At 31.9% G+C, this 27,335-nt stretch overlaps 1 protein-coding gene across 9 annotated transcripts in view; it reads left to right on the plus strand.

The window, feature by feature from the left end:
* Positions 1-27,335, plus strand: part of LOC145976230 (beta-1,4-N-acetylgalactosaminyltransferase bre-4) — a 101,401-nt gene that overhangs the window by 13,192 nt on the left and 60,874 nt on the right. For 2 of the 9 annotated variants that reach the window (XM_083107283.1, XM_083107286.1), the window contains one exon: positions 23,756-23,807. The gene's annotated coding sequence lies outside the window, so the exon portion shown is untranslated. Of the gene's footprint in view, positions 1-8,583; positions 8,856-9,088; positions 9,344-9,906; positions 10,178-23,755; positions 23,808-27,335 lie in introns of those variants that run through there. The other 7 variants (XM_083107284.1, XM_083107281.1, XM_083107285.1 and 4 more) reach the window with 7 other exon arrangements.

The following is a 27,335-nucleotide window of genomic DNA, read 5'->3' on the forward strand; positions in this document are numbered from 1 at the left end:
CTACCGCGCGTGTCGTAAGATATTGCACGATTATAACCGCGATTTCACGTAACGCGATTTTAATCGTCGATTTTCAGCGCCGATTTTTAATCGTTTAAGCGACAAAAATAAAGACACACAATCTGCAGTAATATTGACAATAATATTTTATCATCTTTTTTTTAAGGAGGAGTATACAGTTTCTTTGTGAATAGAAATAGAATGAAGTAATCGAATAAAGTTACATATTAATATCATTACAAAGTGCGAAAACATTTATGATATTACATATTGTAGATTAATACTAGATCAATATTAAAAATAGATTTTAGGATAGATCCTAATCGAAAGCAAGCCGAAAAAAATTGCGAGTTGTTTAATTTTTTATGAGTTAAAGCAAACTTATGCAGCGCATTTTGAAAAGTTATTATTATGAATAAACCATTTAAAAAAATGAAAATGTATTATTTATGATATTACACACCGTAGATTAATTTGAGATTAAAAATAGATTTTAGGGTAAGTTCTAATTGAAAGCGAGCAGGAAAAAATTGCAAATTGTTTATTTTTAATGACTTAAAGCAGATTTATGTAGTACACTTTGAAAGATTGCTTTGAATAAACCGATTGAAAAGGAAAATGTATTATGCAAACGGAGTTTATGGAAAAATGATTATTTTTGCGAAATAATAAAGTAACGCGAATAATCGATAAAAGCGAAACTCTAATTTATAATTGATGCATTTCATTCGGAATAATTGATTCGGGATGATTATCGGCTTTTAGTTGCATAATGATACGTGTGTGGTATGAAATGTATAGGCCGAGATTAACATGTATCGCTATAGAAATGGATTTTCTACATACGTAGAAAACGCTGCGTCAGGGGAATTGATAAGGGAACGTATTATGCGGGTATATGTTTTGCAAATTATATTCTAAGGCATATTTAAAATTTGCGCAGATATTTCCATTTGCGTAATTGAAGCAAGGGAAACGAATCTCAAATCAAATTAGCTAGACTTTTGTTGAATGTCATTTAAGCCAAAGAGAATAAAAAAATCGAAAAAAAATGATTGTAATTTCCGTATCATGTGATATAGAAATGTATGAACACAGAAATCATGAATACTTAATTAGTATTATCATAAAAAATTTAATTATATTTATTATATTTAATTCTAAATTAATTAAAAATGTTTAGCATTCTTTAAGTTAGGATTCCGCGGAGATAAACAAATGAATAAAAAATTAATTTTTTGTCAATCTTGTTTTATTTTGAAATTTTAGAATTTTAGATATATAGATTTGCTTCCAAATATATCTAGCACAGATTTAAAAAGCACAATTATTTTAAATATTTATAAGAAAATAATGCATTTTTGTGCTATTTTTATTCTTTTTATTTAAAAAACCAACAACTTTGTGCTATCGTTGAAAGCGATCCATTAGTAAAATACATCGAATGGCACTTAAATACTTTTCGAGGAGAATTGATCGCAGCTCCGCAACTCTTAATTACATTACCGATTGACTTTCTGTAACCGCTCATTCTTTCGCATTTCGCGAGTCGGCGGTTGCCGATGTGAGACTTCGATAAGTGTTTCTACCCGCTATTTGATACATCAATCCGTGAAACAAATAAATCGGTTTGATCGATTAATAAGATTAATCATGGTTTAACTGCTTTTCCCTAATTCCACATAGACATAGAAAATTGCTTTAATTGAGATTTATATTAACTAACGTTCATGGAATTAAATCTCATTAATATATATTTCTTATATTTTTTTCATTTAATATATTTCTTTATTAATTTTCTGATAATGATTAAAATTGTATATTTATATATATAAAACAAGTAATTAAACTAAATATTAAATTTTTAAAATTACTTTATGCCGATTTAAAATCTAATAAATTATACATTTTTCTTTGTTCTCATAATAAATGTCTTCAACTCTCTAAAAGTGAATCAGTGTATTATCACTCAGTGTAATCAGTGCTGTACTTATAACTGCTTGTAATCAGTGAGTATTTACTGTTTTTCAGTGATAATACACTGATTCACTTTTAGAGAAAATCTTCTGATAATAATTAAATTTTCTATTTTTACAAGGAATCTCAGTTAAACTGAAATTAAAATTATTCTATATGATAAAATTGAAGATAAATGAATTGTTTTTTATTTGCATAATATATTTTAATAATTCGTTAATATTTATAATGTAAATTTATATATATAGTCATTATTAAATGATTCGCGCACGCAAAAGAAATTTTTTTTTAATTTTGAAAACTAAAGTTTGAAAAAATTTCTTTGCGAATAATTTAATAATGACTATATTTGTTTGAATAAAAAATACAAAAGTTTTCTGAAGTTTTATCTTCGTCGTGAAGAATAAACGTCCTTTATTATCAAGATATCTTTTTCCACCCTTTTACCAACGTTTTGTGCGATATTCCACGACGACGGAATGAAGAGATTGTTTCGGTTTCCGGCCTTATCTGACTATCTCGAGAAAGGTTCCGAGTGTAAATTGGCCTGCCTCCAAGATACCTCGTCAGCAGCCGGAGACTTAGAGGGGGTGGCAACGGGAACGGAGTGGATGGAGGTGCGCATGGAAGCAGAGAGACTCGAGTGCGAATATATATTTTCCTTATCAGTTTTTGCAGAGAGAGTGCTCGAATGCCCGCACACATGACCAGTCCCAGGTCGACGTCCGATTTTAAAGCCCGTATTACGCGGATCAGCCAGATATTTTATAAGACAAGACTAAAGGACGCCGTTGTCGAGACGGTTCGTATGTACTTGTATGTACATTGCGACTAGATAAGGGAAACTAAAGGGTAAAAGTTATTTACGCAGGTATAGAAAACCATAGGCATGTTCATTCTTATTTTTTTCAAGCGTTGAAATATTATTTATTATATTTTCATGTGTTAAATTTTTTATTGATGTAATTTCAAGACATTTATTTAATTTTCCGTGCTATTAAAACAAAATATAAAATCTTTTTTATTCGAGCATTTTTTTGAGACTTTTAATCTGCGTTAGTCTTTATTTTTTTGCAAATTTTAGAAAAGAATTGATTTCAATAAAATTATAACAAGATTTGTTATTATAAATTAATATAGCAACTTCACAAGGACAATACTTTAATAGCGGATTTCTGAAGACTTGGCATATTTTTGGTCGAAGCAAACACCAGCGCGAATTCGCGGAGAATGAAAAGCGGACGCTTTTTTGTCTGGTATCACGACATCTCTTGAAAACGTTATTCCTATAGCGCTTGCTCTAAATAATCGTCAGAATTAACAAAAGCACTCGCGCTAATTGCGACGATAATTGTAGTTGCGGAAATTGTGTGCAGAACAAACTCTTTCCTTTCGTCTCGTTTCACAAAGGTTGAAATTACAGACTAAGCTAATATAACGAATGATACTCTAGGTCGTGAAAATTATTACAGGAATAGATGTTTGCTGATATGAGAATGAAAAACCATGTTAGAGAAACGATGCGTTTAACTCTACGCCAAGCTTTTCCTTTTTACAACGGTTAATTGCAATCTTGGAAAGATAATTGACGCATGATTTTATATAAGAGAAATATATAAAAAAAAAGAAAACGATTTTTTGTTCTATTGCCATAAATGCATGTGCAATTAAAAGTATAAGAGCTATTGATATAAAAACGACATTTAATTATAACAATAATTAATAAATATTATATAAATTATATATGTGTATATATATAATTATAGAAACTGATAATTTAATAACAATAATAATATATAATAATATATAAATAATAATATATAATAATAATTGTTATTATTATTAAACAACCATATAATGGATGATGCAATAATTAACATTTAATAATAATATATAATATGTATATATATGTATAATAATTAAATAAAAATATCTAAATCTAACTAAAATAGAAAAAAATTAGCCACATATAATACACGTACACGTGGAAGAAGATGCATGTGAATTCCAGTTAGAGGAAGTTATCTGCCAAGAAAATTGTTAAATCGGGCTACGAGTTTGTTAGCTCACTACGGATAGCAAACGAGCTCGGAATGTTGCTTTAAAAGTAGAAGCGGTCGGGCTATGCGCGGAGCTTGATTTAAAGTGGCGGATGTCAGGTTGCATTGTCTCCTTCGAGTCGTACGACAGAGGTGCTAGTCTTGCACCTCAAGGTGCATTCCGCCTCCCTGCTCTTTACACTTAACACCCCGGTCATGCATAATACAATGCGTGCATATAATACTATAGCAGTGCTGTATCGCAGTTTCTTCCGAATCCCATAGACTTATACTTTTCTCGGTGTTCTTTCTCTTATTGTCATTTTATATACTCGTCTATACTTTCATTATAAAAATTATCACAACTTGTTTGCACATAATTAGTATGCGTTTGCAAATATCTAAATTTGTTAATATATTTTATTTATTTCATATATGTGCTTTGACGATGATCTTTTTGGTTTAAAATAATAAAAAATTGTATTATTAGTGTGTATGTGGTTGCAAAAATATAATTCCAATTTTCTAAATTATTTTTATTGAGTCTCAGAATATAATATAAATTTGATATAAATTTGATGTAAGTTCGATTTTTTTTAATTTTTTCGAAAAAAAAATATTTTTGCACTTACATTTGTTCCGCTTCGCTTGGGAATTGATGAAGGAAAATTCAGTATTAAGAAGATTATCGGTTCGACCTGAGATCGGGTAAAGCAGTAGAACCAAAGTAAATACAGACCTGCAGAAGATGTACCGGGACACGAAGTGAATATTCCCGTGAGAACTTCACCGGGCGGTATCTAGTCTCGTCGCGTCGCATCGTTTCGCGACGCGAAGATGCATCAAGCGGATAGTTGCATGCGCGGTTACATTAATTATACGTCATGCGAAAGTGCATAACTGTTCGATATCCGCATATATGAAAAAAAAAAAAACGAAAAAAACGACGATGCTGCTATTTGCGTCTAATAAGAAGCGAAGATGGCATCAAAATGTGATTACGATCCCTTAACTCCTGGATATCAAATAGCGAAAACTAGTCGAAGAAATTCCGAAGTTATAAGATGATGAATTATAACTTTAATTTTGTTCAGAATTTTAATGTGAGCAGCGAGAAGTATGAGGGATTTAAAGTCTTAATATATTCTACTTTGTTTTTCTTCAAAACTCTAACGATAGGAGTCCTTCATGATTATAAAATTGTCCCAAGTCAATAAACTCGTACTAATTTTCAGCGTATTAAAAATATATTCAATTATTTTTTTTTATTAAAATATAATGTTTCATATTAAAAAATACACTTTTTCTCTTTATTCTTCTGTTCTATAATACGTTATAGAAAATTGTGGTTTTTATGAATATTTGATATATACACGTTAACAATATAAAACGATATACCGTTGATTAAATCAATCTTTGCGATTTGCGCCCTTTGTAATTATAATCGCGCAAATGGAGTTTCTGTTGGAGCATGCTTTTTTGCCATTTCATTGTTTAATTACGGCCGGTTGGAAATACTGTCTGGAACATCGTCTGGCATGCCGGTTTCTAACTGTACGCGAGATCTCGCAGAGATATGTCAAGCGCATTCGCGGAACGTGGAACGGGCTTCGTCGCGAAGCACGGCCGCAATGATCGCGATAAGCCACGCACTTCCGCGCGACATAAATAAGGCGAACATAAATTCTAGTTGTCGACGCGAGATGTATTGATTAAGTCATTAAACTCTCTCGTCATTAAATTAGCTATATCGGTCCGGAATTTTCTCTCAACCTCGCTACATCTTATTTTTCTTCCGGCTATTCTAATTATTATGTCAAACTTTTTCATTCATTGATTATATAAAAGTAACTTTGTTATTTGATATTTTTTTCTTCTAGATTAAACTTTTTTATTTTTAACGCATTTTGCTTTTTTGTATAAATAATGTGTATTTATGCGCTATTTAATTATGTTTAATATATTTTAATATTTTGTTTTAATATGTTTATATTTAATTTAAATATGTTAATTTTAATATATTTTATTTTAATTTTAATATTTAATTTAATTTATTTTAACATTCTCTTTTTCTCTGTTTTTTCTCATTCTAAGTCAATCTCGAAAATGCTGCGGAACTAACGGCTGTCCCCGGCCATAACTGGCAATATGCATCAATGACGAAAAGTTTTATAAAGGCCGAACTCGCTCGCTCGTATTAATCAGCCGAGCAAAAACGAAAATTGCGCAACCTATAAATACGCGTAATATAGGACAACAGGAGGAAAAAGGTCGGGGACCGCACAGATTCGTGTACGAAATAGCTTCGCACGTTTGATATTTAGCACGGTTATAGTTTCATGTCAACGAATAGGGAAACTGACGCTATAGATTGAAGTGAATGTGCAATTGTATTTTGTTCGTTAGAAAACGTGCCAGGTCGACCGTTTTATGGTTGACGATGAGCCAAAAAATTGGGATAGCCTATGTCTTTTTTTTATTACCTGTTGGGTGGAGAGAGAAATATGTGTCAGATGAAAATTGAAATATATAACTAATGCCGTACTATTTTAATTGACTGAATGAATATTTAAGAGAATGGGTGAAAGGCGAAAATTTCATCGTATGGTCTGTAAAATATTATTTTTATGAAAATTTATACACAAATTTCTCTCTCTCTCGTCGAGATTAATCCTTGCACTCTCTTCTTAAATGAAATATTAAAATATCGATAATATTAAAATCATTAAGTTATAGATTGAAAATAGTCTCATAATATAATGAAATTTTTGGCAGTTGTGTTTAATTATAAATTATAATTTAGCGGGATATTTAATTTTAAACTATTCAGATGAGACTTGCATCTTTATTCAATTTTAAATTAGTTTTATAAAATTTTAGATTGATACTTAAGAAAATATGTACATAACATTACAAACTCATGAAATCGTTTAATTAAGTTTTTAAGTAAAGAAATTTAAAACAAGATATTTCTAGGTGAAAATATGTGATTTTCAGTGCATCTTTTAATTAACACACATCGATGGTTTGGAACATCGGTAGAGACTTTCGATGTGCGAAAAAGCAGTGCAATAAGTCCACCGAGAGCAATTTGCGAGATTTTCTGCTCGGACGCGCATGCATGTTTTTTTATTTAAATCCAAATGGGTTCTCCGCTCTTGCTTTTCTCACTGTGGCTCGGGCCAAAGTGGACAAACTATCCGCCTCGGTAGTCCCGAAAGTTTTTAACGTTGCGACAAGCCGAGCGATAAAGCCGCTACAAAATAGAATTTGGAAAAGGTAGAAGGTCCAAGGATTTAAAGGAGAAGAGCAGCTTTTGTTAGCGCGCCCGTAATGCATTGTTCTTAATCTGCCGAGCTCCATCGTTTTATGCACGTGTATGCATTGTTTTCTGAGTGAGAAAGAAAAGCGCATGCTGGGCAAAATATTTTGAATACGTAACAGCAGGGACATCATCAAACAATTTGGAGTAATCTCGTTATTCGTGTTCATCGAAAATTTTTCAAATATTCATTCTTTTCCATATTTTCTCACGATATGACAGATATCTAACGGTAACTAGCAAAATAAGAATCTAAACGAGCTTTGACAAATGGCACAAAAATAGAGTCGTGCTATTCGATTTGCATAAAGCGCGATACTCGCTGAGTTACATCGCTGCTCCGATAAAAACCGGACGGGATTGATTTTTGTCGTCCGCCTTTGGACGACGAAGGCCTTATTTTTCATACGCTTCCTTTCATATTTTAATTTCACGCGCACAGGGGAAACATAATCAGACGCAGCAGACCGAGGATTTCGTGCACTATCGCGTTTTGCATTCGCTAAGGTTGTCGCATTCAAAATCGCGGATATGCAACAATGCCGTTCTCTGATTCAATGTGCAACGAACCCTTTTTGTCGCTACTTTTTTGTGTAACCTTCGAGAGAACAATACACAAACTCTTAAATTACAACATCGAGACTGCTCCTTCGCATTCTCTCTGTTCCGCGAATGACAATCTCTTTGCAAAACGTTTCCTTTCGCTAGGAGTAAGTTTATTCGACATTTAATTCGAGGAAACACAAGTATAATTTTATAACAACGTATCTCATAAAATATTCGTTGATGAGAAACAGGATATAGCTAATATACTTCATTATTATGTTTATTTTAGTAGGAAAAAGCAATAATATCAGTATAAAACCGAAACCGAGTACTATGTACATTAGCAATCCATTAAAGCTCCACGTGTATTCCAGATAATCGTGTTGTAAATCATAAAGTCATAGATTTTTTATCAGTTAGACTATTTCGAGCTCACACAAGTCTAATGTGATTCATAATCAGCTGATATTTTTAGAGTACGGAAAATGTTTATAAAATAATCTCGTAGGCCTCAATTTTGATATCTTGCTACGCAAATCATTTATCTATACATTCGCGGTCAAATGCTCGATTTACCTCGCAATGAAATTGATGAACCAATCAGCTCAGCAGTTGCGACTAGCGCGTCGGCAACCAATCACGCGCCTTCCCTCGTCGGCTCCAACCGGCGAGCGACGTTCGAGGTTCGAGCTCGAGCTCGAGCGTCAGTTCGCGCCGAGACTCCGTAGAGTGAGGAGTGTTTCTCGCTAGCTTCGTGCGTTTCCTCGGTTATTTTCACTTTTCATTTTGCTTCCTTGTTGCGCTGATCAAGTGAGAGTCGTTCGATAACGAAAAATAATAGAATAGATTCAAGTAAAGAACGTGACGCGATTTGTAAATTGACGTTCGCGGAAGAAGTGACGTTTGATGTTTGCCGAACTCTCAAGCGGTGAAAACATCGCCTTGACATTGACTCTCAGGAAGAGAGAAGGGTAAGATGATTGTTGATATTTTCTGATCTGGTTATGAAATTGCATATTTTCTGATTTCCATTATAACTCTCGTTTTGATAAATTGAGCTCGAGACATTAGTGGCGATATATTTCAAAATTAGAGAATTACTCAAATCTTTCTAAGGAGATATCTGTTTTAAATTCGAAAGAATCCTCGTATGAAATATCTACGCAGCAACATATGCTTAGATGCTAATGATTCATAATTGCAGTGTCAATAACGGTAATATTGTGTCAACAATCGCAGCCTCTGCTTCGAAAAATAAACGGTTCATTTACGTTCGCGCGATTTCATAAGAGACTCGGAAAGTCCAGAGATAGGTTGCGTGATTCATTCTTGAAAGAAGAAAAGTAGTGCAATCCAGGGCTGCTGCTATCCAGTGAATGCTGAGTAAGAGGACCAGCAGTTGCGGAGTCACAGGAGGGGGAGAGAAAGCTGTGAATGCAAAACTGGTTACATTGAGAAGGTCAGTTACTGTATCGATGTCGCTCCGTTTGGATACAGTCTTTACTTTGATCGTGCCAAGTGTCCCTTATCCTAGAATACCACAGTCCGAGGTCTCTCGTAGAGATCGTCAAATAAAGTGAATTCCTCAAATGCTATCGAATAAATTTCGATTTCTTGTGCGTTTTAAGATTATAAATTTAACAACGTAATATTATATCGAATATTATTTTAAAATATTATTTTAAGATTCATAGATTCTAATGAAATTATACGCGGTAAAGAAAAAGTATGTTTTTTAATAAAATTTTGCAATAATTGCGATTCTCTTCTTTCTCTCTTTCTCTCTTTCTCTTTTTTATTAATTTTATTGATTCTATTTTTATTCAAGAAGATATCTTTTATAATTATCAATAGAATAATAATTATAATAAATAAAAGATGAACAATACATGCAAAAGGGCAAGATACAGTAGGGATAAATAATAAAAAAGAAGAGTTAAACGCGTATTAAAGACGTCATGGAGGATGAGATCTTGCGTTATCGCATGATATGGCAAGACGTATATATGTGCGGTATACTAGGATCAATAGAGGAAGAAAAGAGGAGGACGAGTCGACCTAAAGGAAGGCTTCGATGGATCTCGTTTGAAAGGCCAAGGCTGCCGCTTACGCCGAACTGCGAGAAAAGGAGAGAGAGAAAAGAGAACGAGAGATAGAGATCGGAATAGAGAGAGCAAGGGAGAAAGATGAGCTATCTGACACGTGCGCGAACTCTGAAGACTCGTAAGCTTGAGCGTTGCTGAAAGAGAGAAGGAGAACGAGAGAGAGAGAGAGAGTTGAGAAAGCGAGAAAGGTAAAGGATTACGTAAGATGTTCTCGTGCGAGAACGAGAATTGAAGGGGAACTGCCGCTTCTCAGAATGCAGCCGGCAGATTTGTAATGATTACACCTAGCACGTTTGTGGTGCTTGTCCTTTAACTCTTTCGAGGAAAAGCGTGAATTCTAAAAACGACTATTTCAATTGAATATTAAATTAATCTCTATCTTTTGTATGCATAATTTTAATACGCTTTATTTTCACGTTTAATTGGGGACGTTCCAGCATATTTAATTTCTAATAGATTCTTGCTATTGGATTAAATAATTTTCATAATTTTTCTCTCTGTTATTTCTGCAATATTTTTTGTCTAATTTATATGTATACAAAAGTACGTGTGTAGCAATATCCTATTATAAATTGTCGGCTGCATCGGCAATAACCGGCACTAATCCTGATTAACTGAATCTCATTTCCCTGCATTATATGCTTAGAGTTGTAATGTGCAAAGGATAGCGAATCGCTAATCTAGGATTAGTATACATATAGATCTGGACAATCGAGCCTAAATAGACATTATTAATCTTCCATCGACAGTGAACAGCTGGAGAATTTCTAAGTAGAATGAGATAATTGCCAGATATCTGGATATTATCATTTAATTAATTCATCGATCCCTGTATTTAAATAATATTTATTAATATTCCCGTTAATCGCCGCGAAAATCATCTCTTTGGTTTCGAGAATCCGGCATTTTTAATAATTTATTATCACTGCGTATCATTAATTGATTAGTTTTATCAATTATTAGATATATTCATTCGTATAGTTCTTTATACGTATTTATTGCACTGAAATATCTGTTTGAAAATCTTTACACGTTCGTAATTCAAAAATCCTTGAAACAAACCGCGCGCACTTCAATTTGATCTCTCGCGTATCGTCAATCGGTAGAAAATATATTCTTGACACATACGCACACACGCATACATACAAATCGACTATCCATTCGCGCATGCCAAAAATAACATACTGTCGAGAGATTTGTTTGCAAATGAGGTGCGAGTATATATACGTTCCACTGGTTGCGATTGGTAGCCCCATGCGATTACTTAACGCGCCAGATGTTTGCCTGGCTATTCCGCACTTTACTCCACACGGTGCTTCATTAGTAATTTCGTGGATCGCAAAGTGAGATGCGAATTTTGCTCGATATTTGAAAGCCGTCCGTATAGTTGCGAAGCCCCGACAAATTACATGCCTCTACTTTATGGTTTATTTCATTCGGCTTTCATATGTAAACACGATGGGTAAGTTGGAAAAAAGGAAAAGAAAGTAGAAAAGAAAAGAGAAAAAAGAGATAGGAACTACGTAGAATTTGTACAAAACCAAACCTCATGTTTATCCAGCAGATACCTTTGGCATTCTTCGCAAAATATCATATTCTCGCAATGATATCGCGATTAAGATCGTATGCCATATCGCATTTCTATTAGCGAATTAAATACATTATCGTGATAATCCACGTTGTATTCACTGAATTTTGACGCTTTTACAGTAATAATAACTATAAGAAATTAGGCTCTGTGTATTAAAACATAAACTTAAATTTAAACAGGCAATAAGAGCTAAACGCGGATGGTAGTGCGTAAGTTCAACGAGAAATAAGTTTTCGTTGAAACTTATTTGTGTGCACAGGGTACAAATTTTCTTGGTTCGATACCAAGCAAATTTAAATAATTCTCAATTCGAGAATTTATTTAATTATTGAGAATTATTTAAATTTGCTTGGTATCGTACCAAGAAAATTTGTGCCCTGTGCACACAAATAAGTTTCAACGAAAACTTATTTCTCGTTGAACTTACGCACTACCATCCGCGTTTAGTTCTTATTGCCTGTTTAAATTTAAGTAATAATAATATTCTATTTCTGTTAAGATGCATTTTGAATTTCATTATAAATTTTATGTAAGTTGCTGTAATAATTTTTAAGTATCTTCGTCAATCTGTTTCTGTTTTATTCATTAAATTTCATTAAATTCATTTCTATCTATTATAATTCATCATATATCTTATTATATTATTATGCGCGAATTTTTTCAGCAAAATAAAATATTTATTGTCTGGCAAAATTAAAAATATTACGCAAAAATTATGTATAATCGGATTTGTATTTGTTATGGGCGATATACATACACTCGACTTGACGCGGATCAAGCTTGTCTAATTGACAGATAACTCTATCGTCGGGGACGAGAAGTTGTCTATTAGGATAAAAGCTGACAGATCATGTCGCATTGCCATTGACCCATCGTGTTGACTGATAGAATGACACTCGTCACGCTTATCTCGATCTCTGTAATATGTCTGACTCACTATAGTATTATTTTATTACTTTTTATCACTTAATGCTTTCTTATCGATTAATGAAAAAAACAGATATCAGAAAAATGATACAATAAGTCAAGCAAATATAAATATTTATTCGATTTTATATATTATATATTATCACTTTTCTTTACACTAACAGATGGCAATCTGTTTTATTTATTATTTTGAAATATATGTATATATGTGTAAATTTTCTACTTATTATCGATAAATTGTTTTAATTGATGAAATATCGTTACAACATTAATTACTCGTTCTGTTATTTTAATTTATTTCAACTTTTAAGTTGAGATATTCGGTTAATATGAAATATAGAGTTTTTGAATAAGATGTTTATTCATTTGAGACAGAGCTAAACAATTGCGAGAACCAGATCTTTTTTCCTGATGGGACATGTCAAAAATAATAATGATATACGTCGGCGCTGGTAATCATCTCGTGCAAATGGACCGCAATACAGGCGCTCATCGCGCTGTCATAAATTGTGACGCCCCTAACTAACGTCAGCACGAAAACTGTTGTCGCTGTACGAGCGATAATTGAAAGCGCGACGCGCAAAGTCATCGCTTTCTCTGTAAATTATTTTTTATCATAAAGTGTGTTATTTCCAGGGCGATATTACCGGTTGACGATGTCTGGTGTTTTTCGAAGCTTGCGTTATCGTCGAAATATACGAGCGTACTTTGATACACGCGAGAAGCACCGATTTCAATCGTTTTTTTATTTTTCGAGTAAATTTTATCTTTATACGAAACATCGCGCAGTGTGTAAAATGACTGCGTCTCGCGTATTAAAAGATATTTAATTAAATTGCGGAGGCTGGCAGTTAAATTAAATTAAATTAAAATGGAGAACTTTGAACGAAGTCAACTTCAAATCTAAAGATTCCCTTAATGTATCTCGTAAAACTTTGCACATGTACTTGTTATCACATACACACGAATATATATTTTGGCCAACTTTATTTCTGGATAATGAAATTTCTGTTATAATATTGAAACAGTAATCTGAGGCGCAATTCCACAAACGACAAAAAGTTTTTAATACATTGTCTTTGTGAAACAAGATTGCATATTGAGAGAAAAAAATATTTGTTCGTGTATGCAAATAAACGCACGCATATCCATTAGATAAAAAGGCCGTTTCTGTCAAAAGCAATTATTTTGTGGCGAATATTTTGTGTACGCATGAAGAGGTATCGAGCATTTAATAGTTGCAACTGACATATTTCTCGCTATTATCGTGTTTTATGTGTATTAAAGTCACGCGCTCACTCAAACGATAGCGATTTATGCCTTTCATTGCGCTCACTCGATCCACGAGAGAGAACGATCGTCGTTTACCAATCGTACGTTCGTTCTCCATTATATCATGAATGCGTTGAGGAAAATGTCTTATGGGATTTACGTCCATTCATCGACGATGACCAAATTGCACATTGTGTCGTTTTATTAGATCGCTCGGATAAATAGGTTACGTTCCTTATGCATGCTGTCATTTAAATGCAATTTTATACAGCCGAAGAATAAAGTCAGCGGAGAGCTGGAGATGACATTTAGTGCAGAAAATAAATATTTCTTCTTCATTTAACCGAATTTTTTTAAATTGTACACTTACATTTTATTGATATGACAATCATTGATGTTTTTTATTTGTTTTATATTTATATTATATTTATTTTATCTTATTTTTTATTTATATTTTATTTATTTTTATTTTACTTAATTATATTTTATTTATTTTTATTTTATCTATTTTATTTTATTTAATTTATTAATTTATTTTATTTATTTATGTTATTTTATTTATTTTTTTATACAATGTTTTTTATATAATGTCCGAATTTTTTTTATAAATTAATCTTATGAATTTTATTTCTGTAGCCAAAAACTGTTCACACTTTTTAATTTTAAAAATTGGATGAGTAAACTTGGAGGTTGCAATTTTTCGGCAAAGAAATTCTTGCGTAGTTCCTTTGTCATCGAATCTCACAGCTTCAGATACATTGTACCTCGATTTCGAACGGTCCGCAGAATGGCATCGTTATTCCGTATATACGGGCACACTTTATCACGGCTCGCTTACGACGGCAGGCGCGCGTTTAATCGCATCCGCCGGTTGCACAGATCGTGGATTGTTATCGAACCAATTACGTCCCGTCGACGGCCGCTTTAAATCGCCTACGATGACGATGACGTCGACATTCGCGGCAATGGTACCTGCCCTGTCGCCTTGCACTTATATGACCGCATTATTTCCGCTCACTCCCACGCGCTTATATCGTGCATTCAATTTATCACGAAAAGGAAAACGCAGTTGCCTTATTATACATATTTATATGCAATAATAACTTAATTTATATGCTTAAGAAAAGAAATAAAAATAAAAGTAATAAATCGAAAATTAAACAAATATTTAATGAGTCTGTAATTTAGACAAGTCGTAATTGTTATATATCGTAATTGTCATGGACATTGAAAATTGGAATTTTAAAATATAGTACAGGAAGGAGTAAAATTTTTCATTTTATCAGGCAAGATATTGAGTTTAAAATGTTTGACTCGTTTCTATTCACTATTTAACCTGTGCAAATGAGCTCTTTTCTCGTCTTTCCAATATATATATTGTATTATAAAAAGGCGAAAATATATAGAAAATAAAGTGCGTTTCTCAGTTCAAAGTTTCAGTGTATTCGCGTTTCGTAGTTAAAAAATATGCCTAAAGTTTCCAGCCGACGATGTAAGCCAGCACATACTATATTCCACGTACGTACACTTTATTTATGTGAGCTACGCGCTCTTAGGGGATTTGTAGGCGGGAATAAATAACCATGCAGCCTATTTCTTACTACCTCCGGGTTTATAATTGCCGTTTATTTTACGAGTTCGAGAGATGCACCACTTGTAATCTCTAGGGGGGAGAGAGATTCAATAAAATATATATTATTGTTTATTTTATTTAATCTACCTATATTAAAAATTGTTAACTTTTTCTGTATGAAATAACCGCATGTCGCGTATTAATTTTCAATTAATTATTCAGCAAAATCCATTAAATCAAGATTTATAGATTTATATTATCTATGTTTTTTTATAGTTATTTCTAAGATTTCTCTATGTGCATTTCTTGAAGATTTGCATTAGATAAGAGTTAGAATCTTCAATTTCTCGTTTTTACATATCAATTTGGTCTTCTACTACACGAGTTATATCAAAACTTTTACTTTCTATAACTTTAGAATTTCACTGCAGTTTGACTTCCGATATTCCTGATGTATCAATATTCATTTAGTAATTTTCGCCTCAGAAAAGATTCTAATTATATTTTTTATGTGCGTACATATATCTATCATTTTTGATGAGTTAATGATACTCATCGGATCATCTTTAAAAGGGAATAAAATCTTATATCACATGGAATTATTCTGTAATCTCAGCAGGAAAATTTCAAAAAATCATTAATGCTTTTATTCATTCGTTTTTTTCGACAGAATTTGTTTATTTGATCATTGACATTTCCAGCAAAGAGAAATTTCTAATAAACTATTGGTATGCATATAGAAAATACACTTGACATACCTCAATACGATTCGACGCATCCTTTTAAAGGAAAGAAAGGAAATAAGAATTTAATGTACAAAGGAATATAAGATAGAATAAGTGCGCTTTTTTATATATTTTATTTCTGGCTGTGTAGATAGAACGCGAATATATAATTATGAAAAAATACATTTATTAAAAAAAAATGTCCTTTTCGAATGGCACAACGTTAACATTCACATTAACCATATATATAATGTGCCAAAAATCTCTCAATATTAATATATAATAATAATACAATAAATTTATAATAAAATACAAATAGAGCTATAGAGTTTAAAATGGTAATGAAATGAAGTCTTTTGTGTATGAAAATTAGCTTTATGCATGTGGAAAAAGTGAAATTCAACGTAATCCGTTACTTCCGTGCTGCTTCCTGAAATGTTTTAAATGTAATCTATCTTCCTCTATTTTTTGTTTTATGTGAAAAAAGAGGAGACTATTTGGCTAACAGCAAAATGTTGCACTGCAAAAGGATTAGCGAGCATGATAGAAAAAAATTCAGATCTGCGTATACAGGATATAAATTCCCACGTAATTGGATTGAGCGCTGTCAAAGCTATGATGTCAAAATTAAAAAAAAGAAACTAATTTAAAAAAAAATGATTCTTATGTAATAAAAACAATTATATATAGAGGAATATTATTTTATAGATTTTATACAACGTTAACACATATTACGTGTAATATAAAAATATTTTTACGCAAGTTTGGATACTTTGATTGTAATAACTTTTCTTTGATAGTTGATAGTGAGCAAAATTGAATTATGCTAGCAAAGAGTAAATTGCAAAATCATTGCAAATTTCTTTCGGTATATTAGTATTATCTTGTCAATATTATCAATGTTAATATTAAAAATATTATAGTCTTTTTAAAAAAATTGCAGAAGTTTTACAAGTTCTGAAATAAAAGATATATAGGGAAAAATATAAAAATATTTGCAAAAAATATTTCGAAATATTTTAGAATATCCAATTTTATATATTTATACCGTTCTTGTTTCTCTTGGGTTTTATTTTTGCAGAAAATTCGATATTCGTATTCTATTTTAACAAATAAACGATATATATTGATTTATACAGATTCGTGTATTTGCGATTCGATCAAAGAAACTGCGATATTACGTTTCCGAAGATCAATATTGTTTATTAATCACTCTGAATATATCCGCGATTGAATATTTGTATTAATTGGTATCGTGATTCAGCATTTTTGTGCATCATTGTGAAATTGTATATAATAACAACGAGATCAAAAATTTATAAAATAATTGGAAAAAGAGGAGAGTGTGTATTTGGATTTTTAAATTTGGCGTGCGCAAAATTCATTAAATTAAAGAATTATAAAACATGAAACACATTTGTGATGGTTTTCGCATTCGAATTGAAAATTCTTTCCGTTCAAATAAAAGTTATTTAACCATATAACTTCGTACTGTGCATTTTTCATCATCGCAGCGCGAGGCATGTGCCGTCGCAAAATTCATTAAGTACGCCCGTACTTTGACGCAAACATTCTCTACACATTCATTTCTCATGTATGTTCCCTTTGCCCAACTCCGGAAAAAATATTATGCCGCTCGTGTAAAGGATTATTCTGCCAAATAATGAAAAAAAATTCTTTTCTCTTAATGAAAAACCTGCTTTCCAATTACGGAGATGTTACAATCTTTTAAAATGAAACATATTGATCATTTGTGATCATTTTAATTCGTACTCGTGATAAAAGATAAGACAGTTTATTATTTATTTATTTATTCTCTATATTTACTTGCGCGCGAATGTAGTTTAAGTATACAGATAAAAATTTAAAGAGCCTTTAATGTTATTAAATATTGATACTAGATATTTAACTTTGATATCTTAATAGGATATCTTGTAACCTCCTTTTATATGTTATATAAGAGTAAGAACAGTATTTTAATTCTTTGAAACTATAAATAAATTTTGAGTTTTTTGTTTTTCTTAACTTTAACAATTCATTAGATAAATTTAAATGCAATTCATTAATTTTAAAAATGCGACTATATTACATTTACATGACTTCATAAACATAAAATTCATTAAAAGAGTAATAACAAAATATTTCTGTTACTTTATTTAATATTACTATATTATATTACATAATATTCTTTCTACCTGTTATATTATACACATATTATTCTTATACATTTTAAAATATTTTGTAAGCATTTAAAAATTATATATGTATAATTTGTCAAATAATCACATATCATTTACGTTGGGACTAGATATCGTATACTTCATATCATCTGATATCAACTTCGTATCAATTTGTATAGTTTTTTATCAATTATGTTAGCTATACTTGATATCAATTATGTTTTAATTAATTTTTTATGTTCTAATTTTATGATTTAGATTCCTAATGCGACATATATTGTAGTATGCAAGTAAGTATCTGTGTGCAAGGTGAGCGCACGAATATGGATTGCGCAATGCAAGCGCGCGGGGCTGACACGTGCCGAGGCAGACGAGTCGGGGGATCGATCCGTGTTTAATCTCGTGTTGCGAGAGAACTGGTTGTAGGACTGGCTATCTCGACGAGGAAACTGGACGTGGCATCGTATGTGCGTACATATTGTGCGCACCATCATTGTCGGTGCATTCGAAATAGTAGAAGCAAGTCAGCTGCGGCGCGTAAATTACAACACGAATACACTATTTAGGTCATCACGTATAGAGACGCAATGACACAAACTACACATTTTTCGTATGTCGCAATAAACGTCCTGTTAATTCGACAGTTGTACGAAAATTGTTTACATTATTGCAATCGAACATCCTCATTTGCGCGTAACAACGTAAATAAAAAATAAATGAAAAACCCAAATGAAAATTTTAATCTCGTAAAGTTACCAGGACAGAACTATTGTTAAAAATTATATTTCCGGAAAGTGTTATTCATATAACATTGAATATGAAATATTTTTATATCAGTAAATAATTTCAAAAAGTAATCATGTATAGGTAAAACTGAAAACTTTTAATAATTATTTAATTATTCTTTATTATTCTTCTTTTTACATTTCTTTTAATAATTTTTATATAATTATTTTCATTTTGTATTTAAATAATATATTTACATAATTTGTAATGTGCGCAAGAAGTTTAAAAAAATGGAAAGAGTTAATACAAAATATATTCTTAATGTCATATATCTTCGATATATTATGATGTCCATTCTTATCAAGTTAACAAGAAAATTTCAGGATTAAATATGAACATGTTTTCGAACGACCCCCGGAGTATTAATTAAACGACACTTTTACAATTAGAAACGCGATATCGAGATAGTTTGCCGGTTAAAATTAAGTGGACACTATTTTATCTAAACTCTCTCGTCAAATGTTGTAAACTCACGACGCACACGCGATTCGTGCGTCCGCAAAATAGCCCCGTAATCGTCATATCGTATACGTGTTGAAGGCGTTATTTACAATGCGCGATTATATCCGGCTCGGTTTCGTGCCGTCTGCCACCGCGTTTGTGCGCACGTAACGCGATAATTCGCGTTATTACACGTTGCTGAGTTCGTCCATAATCGCCATTAAACGGCTATAAGTGTTACGAGAGTCTATATGATACTTATCTGTTTTATTGTATGTAGACACGTATATAAAAATTATATGATGCGGAGGCTAAATCCCACAATCAGTTTTTTCTAACTGAGAAACGTACTCGCGTAAGGTCTAAAGATTTATTTCTTTTTCAAAAAAGCGTGAATCGAAAATTATTTTAACTTTTAATATAAACCGGAAAATATGTGTACTTTTTAGTAAATTTTAGTAGAAATTTTACAAGAATAAATTCGCTTTTCGTCTATTTTGAGACACCGCGTATACTCGAGAATGGCTAGTGTGCACGAACCTAACTTTTATCGTGAAGATGACATATGATTGTTCCGCTGCATGTAAATGTCAGGGGATGCTACCATCTGACAGGTCGCTGCTTCGCGATGCAGTTATCTGCTCTATCGGGAATGCGCTTCTTCCGTTATCCATGAAGAAATATACAGAGTGATCCAGACCTAGCGAACTATCGCTACTCGATCAATTTCAAATTTTTTTTCTTATTCGAAATTTTACAATACAATATCTCCTTGATAATCTATTAACTTTATATTAATTGTTCGCGAAATAATAATTATTGATATTTTGCTTCGTAAAAAGTGTCAAAATTTTACTCAAAATTAATAACTATATTTATTTGCGCTTTTTATTTTTAACCAGCACTTATATTTTAAAAGTTATTTATTCCACATTTTTTTTTTGCGAAAAAAATTGATTTGATTGATCGAAGTAATAAATAACTCGTAAATTCTGGACACCCTATGTACCCGATTGGTTTTGGGGGTCAATCGATTTGCGACTTGGAACTGGTCCAACATTCGTGACACGGCGGAAGCTGTTCTTCTGTATAAGCGATGCCTCTCGCGGGTTTTCGCATTCCATCGACCGAACAGCGGAAGCTGCGGATAAAGCGGACGAGAACTCGATTTCGTTGAGCGCTGCTGAGTTGTACCCAAGGGCGGCTTCCTATGTATACGGTGTTTCTGAGACGAATCAAACGAATCGAAAGTATGAAACAAATTAATCTAAAATAATATAACAAAATTAAAATAAGTATTAAACATTATTAGCGATTAATAGATGTAAATGAATAGAATTCTGTAGATGAATAACATCTAGATTAAAAAGATTCATTCTAGATTAAAAAGAAATATTCTTATGTTTTTGAGGATTTTCACGCAAATGTAACATTCGAATCTTAAGTACAAAGATAGTTAATATTAATTTAATATAATGCATTACTGAATATATTATTAAGATTAAAAAATGACTTTGACATTTCATTAAAAAAAAATTGATTCTGTGTTAACAAAAAAATCCACAAATTAATAGCTAATGAAAAAATAAACAAAAAATTGAATAATGAAAATTCTTCGAAAAGTCTTTAAATTTTCTGTCGGATATATTCCATCCGCAGTAGTATTCGTGGGAAATAATTCTCAGAGGCGGCTCGCGTTTCTCGTATTATCACCCCGAAGGAGCGAGTTTTAGGAGCGATTCAGAACGTAACGGAGATCGTCTCTCGTTTGGTTAGTTTCTCTCTATTTCAAGAGAAAGGGAGTGAGAAAGCCCGAGGAGATCGTAGATCTCGCTTTTGGCTTGATTACGCGATAAAACACGCTGTGAACGAAGGGGCGAGCGAATATCTCCTCTGCGCTCGAAGTCGAGCGTCATGAATAAAGCGCGTCGGAACGACTTTGCGAATCGAATTTCCTGTCCGAGCTCCGTTTGTTTATTACGTGTCATCCCCTTCTCCTCAGTCTTCCATTAAAACCAAGTCAGTATAAAAAACGTTATATTCGTTTTCTTTCTCATTTTTCTCTCTCTATTTGCAAAGTATCGTCGAATCGAAACAGATCGTAAATCTCATAATTTTGATCAACTGTAGTGAAAGTTTTATAGGACAATGAAAATTGTTAAAATTTTTTTGTGTAAAATGCATTTCAAGGAAAAGGTTTATTACTTTTGATTTTCTTTTTATTACGAAAAGATCTCTCTATTCTCTTATTCTTCTATTCTTAAATTTTTCAGAGAATTTGTGATGAATATTGTGCATGAATTAAGTTCGGGGTGATAAAAATATGTTTTTTCTACTTGTCATATTTTTCTAAACAAGATTAAACAGACACCATTTTTTCAAATTTTTGTTCCGAAAATCGAACTTAATTTCGACTCGATATTCTATTACTTATTTGCAATGTCTAGCGTTTAATTGAATCTGCCTACAACAAGGGGCGATTACATCGCCCAATAGAACATTCTCATATTTTATAAAAGGATCGCATTAGTCGGGGCTCTGTGTACATACTCGATACGAATAATTTTTTTTAAAGCGGAAGAGATGAAATATCGAGTTTTAATTATTCATTCTTTATATTATCAACTTTTTACGATATTAAATATGAAAAAAATAAATGCCTCTGTGGGCTCTTTATTAAATACTTAAAATTGAAAATTTTATATCTTAATGAAAGTTATTTGCAGGAATTTTTAATTTTAAATTTTAAATTTTATATACGTAAAAAAAAAAGAAAAAAAAAACCGATAAGAAATTCCAGTATGTGAAAAATTTTATTCTGTCACACTTTGTCATGTCTTCGTAAATTTAGTGGAAGTATGTAATTGCAAGCTTGTTATATTTGTCGACATTTGAAGGTAAAGTCTTATTTGAGATATATTCGTTATCCCCGAGTTTTCATTGATTTGAACGGTATTGTACGGTTGTACGTAACTCGAAAATTCCGAGTGTAAGTTCGAAGGAGTTTTAATGCGTCTACTTTTCCCTGTTCAACATGCAGGTCGCGTGGACGTTACGGAGAAAAAAAATACCGCGTGCATTGTCATTACCGTCCTTGCGATCGTCTTTTTGCGCTCACGCTCGTTGCACTTTAACTCCCAGCCATTATCATACCGCTAGCGTTGCAATAGCAATTAGTTTGTTTTACTTTATGCGAGTCATTGCTCTAAAAATTCATGACAATAAATAAAAATTACATCCTGCGCAAATAAAAGATTTTATTATCAACGCAGATTCAAACATCAAGCAAATTTAATTTTGATTCAAATAAGAGGATAAAAGGATATGCATCTTAATGTGCGATTAACATAAGTTGTTGAAAAAGTAGATACATTCTTTCTCGTTCTGAGAGAGGAAAATAATTCCAAAACTCGAAATAATCTTCAAGAATTTTCTTTCATTGTCTCAACGTTTAAGTTTATTCCAGTCCAAGTCATTTTTTTATATCGCGAGTCTCTTGAATTCATCGATTGTGTGACTTATTAAAATTTTTTTCTCGCACGCATATACATAAGCTATTTTGTTCGTGTATTACTTAGCGTTATTTTGCACGAGTCATGCCATGCGAAGGTGGCATAATAATTCGACGATAGCGCGCATTTATAACCGTTATTTATTCGCAGTTTTTTTTTCCAACAGAAACTCCTCCGTCTGGCCCATTCTCGGATATTTTATCCGACTCATATCCGTTGTATTACATCGTATATTCTATGATTTGTGATTTTGCATAATTGCGAAAAATAACGATGTATCATAAAAAAAACGTTTTGAAACAAACTTTCGATGTCTTCTATAATTTAATTTTTATTGTTATTATTGTTTTTTATTATATAAATATGTGTTATCAAATATTTTTTATCCTTTTTTGGAATATTACTTCCATAAGGTGCATTTCGTGCAAATATAGTTTTATATATCACACTTTCAGGACAAAATGGTTAATGTTAAGAAAGAAATCCATAATAAAAATGGCATTGCTTTTATCTTGTAAAAACCTTTATGTGATATAATTAGTATAAAATTATAGAAAAAAGATTATATTTATCGATACTTAACACTAACAACTCAAGAATACAGGAAATTCACATTTTTAAATATTTTGTTTTTATTTTGCGCTTAAATAATATTATAAATGAAGATATTTTTATATTTGCTTATTTAAATAATATTATAAATGTAAATATTTCTCCATTTTCTCGTTTATTCTCTTCAACATGCTTCATTTATTTCAGATAGAAGAAGGATCTCTCCTTGGATACGTGGACATCTTATTTCTATATTAACGTGAGTACAATTTTCTCACGATTCCTATTCTTGTTGAACTTTTGTTATAGCTTTTAAGTAAATTCGGATATAATTGGAAACAAAGCAGATACTTTTTCGTTGAAAAAAAGAAGAAAAATTATATTTGAATGCTATGTGACTGCTTTTTTACAATTTCATATTTATTTTAAATAGAAGAAAAAGTAAAAACTTAACTTTTTCTCTGAAACCAAATGCGTTGAGCTTTTTTATCGAATATCGGAAATTGCAAATCATAAAGGCACTTGGGTTTTTAGACGCATTTTTTATGCGATTTTTTTAGTGATATATTTATATCGAGTTGACAAGCGATTCTTACGTTTGGACTTTAGAAAATTATCGCCAAGAAAGGACGATTGATACGAAGAAATCCTCCATAAAAATCCAATCTTCGAGATGGCACGACAAAGTTCGGACGATCGCGACGAGTACTTTTCTTAATATCTGTTCGATGCTTTTCGTCGAGACGAGAAATTTGCTTTTTTTTTTCTTTCCCATTTCTTTTATGCTACTGACGAAAATTTTTGTCCCAGAGAAAATCTAGAGTCGATTGTACAGCGCCTGATTCGAACGAATCTGTCCATTCCAATTCTTCATTCTATCTACGTGTAATTATCTGACTCCATTCCGATAGGATTACTCGGATGTAGTGTCCAGCAAAAAATAACAATGCGAACTGCTGATAGCGAAGAATTAACTTGTCTTCAAATCGAATGAAATCGCAAACTGTTTTCTTCTTTTCATCAATGTCGTAAATAATTTCAATCATTCTTATTCGATAGATTTATTGATGAATCTTTGTATCAATGTCGATATCATTTTTTGTTATATGCATATTTAAAAATATGTATTTTTGGTTAAAATAGTCCTTGATAAAGCTTAATATTTATATATGTATATTTTAGATTGCGAGAAAAAATTATTTGTGTTCATACATGTTCAATATTTCGTGAAATATCCATAACGCAATATTTTACATGCATTTTTGCATTCTTTGTCAAGAAACCTTGTCAGGAAATCTTAAATTGTAATTAGTATCTGACGTGTGAAACAGATGGTCTTTGTTGTTACGCATGTCGTAACAAATTGAACGCGGAATGTCGAAATACGTCGATAAAACACGCCATTGTATGCGCGCAAGCACGGAATATTTTTTTTCATTTGTTTGTATTATATATTCGCGAGGATTTCGCAATTTTTAGCAATTTAAAACACAAGTCTGGAGATTAAAGCGTGTCAACCAGCGAACGAAACAACCATCTGTCGCTTAATTTCATTTATAAAATCCATTTAAAATTGCTTATTGATAGAAAAAAATACTTAATAATCCACACACGAAATTGCATTAAAATCTTTTCTTCGCATCAATGAAAAGACACTGTACATCGATATATTCTTCGATGAAAATAAATTTCCCGAAAGAATAACGTCGTTATTATACAATATAATGAAAGCAGCGATCCGGAAAAAAATTCTACGCCATTATATATATATAAAGACCGGAAAGATAAATAATACATTATGTAATGTGTTTTGGAGATTTTTATCTTTCTGCGAACTGTATACACTGTTTTTAATTTAATCACGAGAGATAAAGACTGTGTATACGGTCGTTTTTCTTTTCGCGAGACAATCGTGACGCGTTCTCCCGAGCGTGAAAAAATTGCGTGCACTGCTGGCTCGCATTAGACTCTTTATCTACCGCACGGTCTCAACACAATAAGTATTTCTATAATATGCTCATAAGCAACACATTATTGCCGTGCGGTAACCGCCGGGACTCTACCTGCGTTCGCAGCGCAATTGTCGTGACTGCGTTCGTTAGATACATGCAATTTGCGATAATGTATCGCACCGCATTGCTGCAACTATCTTCCTTCCGTATGCACTTGTATAAGGTATAACGTTTATCTGGATTTCGCGTCCACCGCGTATCGAATTATTTTTTACACGTTGCATTATCAATATGCATGAGAATAAGTGTTATATTATAATTATTATAATAATATAATTGTATAATATTATTACAATAATATAATTGTATAATACTATAATTATTAGAAATAAATATTATTAATCTAATAACAACTTTTACGGCTTACTTAACGATGGCGCTGTCAAAGTTTAATGAATTGTTTTTACGTTTGACACATTTTTATTTTTCAAACAAGTTCTTATTAACATAAAATTAATATATCTCTCTTTTAGTTGAATTAATTAAGCTTGAAAAAAAGGTAGCTGCGACGCTAGTTCCGATTCATCTTGTGCATTAATTATGACCGTCCTATTACTAGTATATTCACCTTTGCAGAAAATTCTCCTGATCGATCGGATAAGACGCGAGATTAGCATTTTCCGCGTGCATTTATTCGCCACATGCAAGAAAATACTGGTGTAGTCATATGCTCGGGGATTAACCTCTGAAAGAAACTTGACAACTTGCGGATTCTCTTGTGTCGTGAAAAGGTCGCCTCTGTTTGACATTATCCGTATTCGAGGATGAACATTACCTTTAAGTATGTGACTTCTATTGGTCACTGCACCATATGAACGCGTCATATAAAGGCACGAAACATATGCATATAAACATAAACATATATAACACACATAAAGAAACGCACACACTTACATTCTTGCGCTGATGGACCGTAATTCATAAATAATTTATACTACCGACATTGTATGGCGGTCACGCGATCTCGATCATGTCATCCGCTTTTTGCCTCGAAACCCTCTAGTTCTAGCTGTTGCTGTCCCTGTCCCAAATCTATCGCTAGAGCGGCATCTATCTCGGTCATTGTTGATTTATATGGGCCGGATTATGGTCATTGTGTGTTAAAATGCGGTAACCGATACCGTTGAGAGTACTGCAGAGCCGTTTTAACATCGATAGTATCAGTGGCGAGCAGTTCCGATCTTTTCTAAATACGCACATATCGCGTTGAAAGTATTTGTACTAGTTGAACAATATTTATATACATGCTTAGAATATAACAATTTTATATTTATTTTTTTCTGAAAATATTTATTTAATTCTTATTTATAATTCTTTAATTAAATTTTATTTTTTTTAAATTATTTCCAATAAATTTTTCTAATAAATTATATATTAAAGTAAATTAATGTATATGCTAATAAAGAGTAAATTAATATATATTAGAGTAAATTAATATACATGCTAATAAATCTGATGTAGTAAAATTTAGAATATATTAACCAAGATAACAAGATAACCAAGATAAAATCACAATTAAAGTGGAATTATTTTAATTTTATACTTCATTTTATTCAATATAATATACTTCATTTTATTCATTATAATAATATATAATATGTAAATCCAAGATAACTTTTTGTTTGAACAGAAGATCAATCATAGAATTCCCTTTGAACACAACCCTGTGAACATAATGCGATGCTATCGCGCCATCCATAGCGCGATGTCACGACACTCGTATTTAGCAATCTATCGTTTTGTATCGATTTGAATTCGTTTAAAGCGATCAAAAG

This window comes from Camponotus vicinus, unplaced genomic scaffold, assembly GCF_025532165.1.
Source record: "Camponotus vicinus isolate PSW18456_S1 unplaced genomic scaffold, iyCamVici1.0 SCAF_8, whole genome shotgun sequence".
NCBI classification, from domain to species: Eukaryota; Metazoa; Arthropoda; class Insecta; order Hymenoptera; family Formicidae; genus Camponotus; species Camponotus vicinus.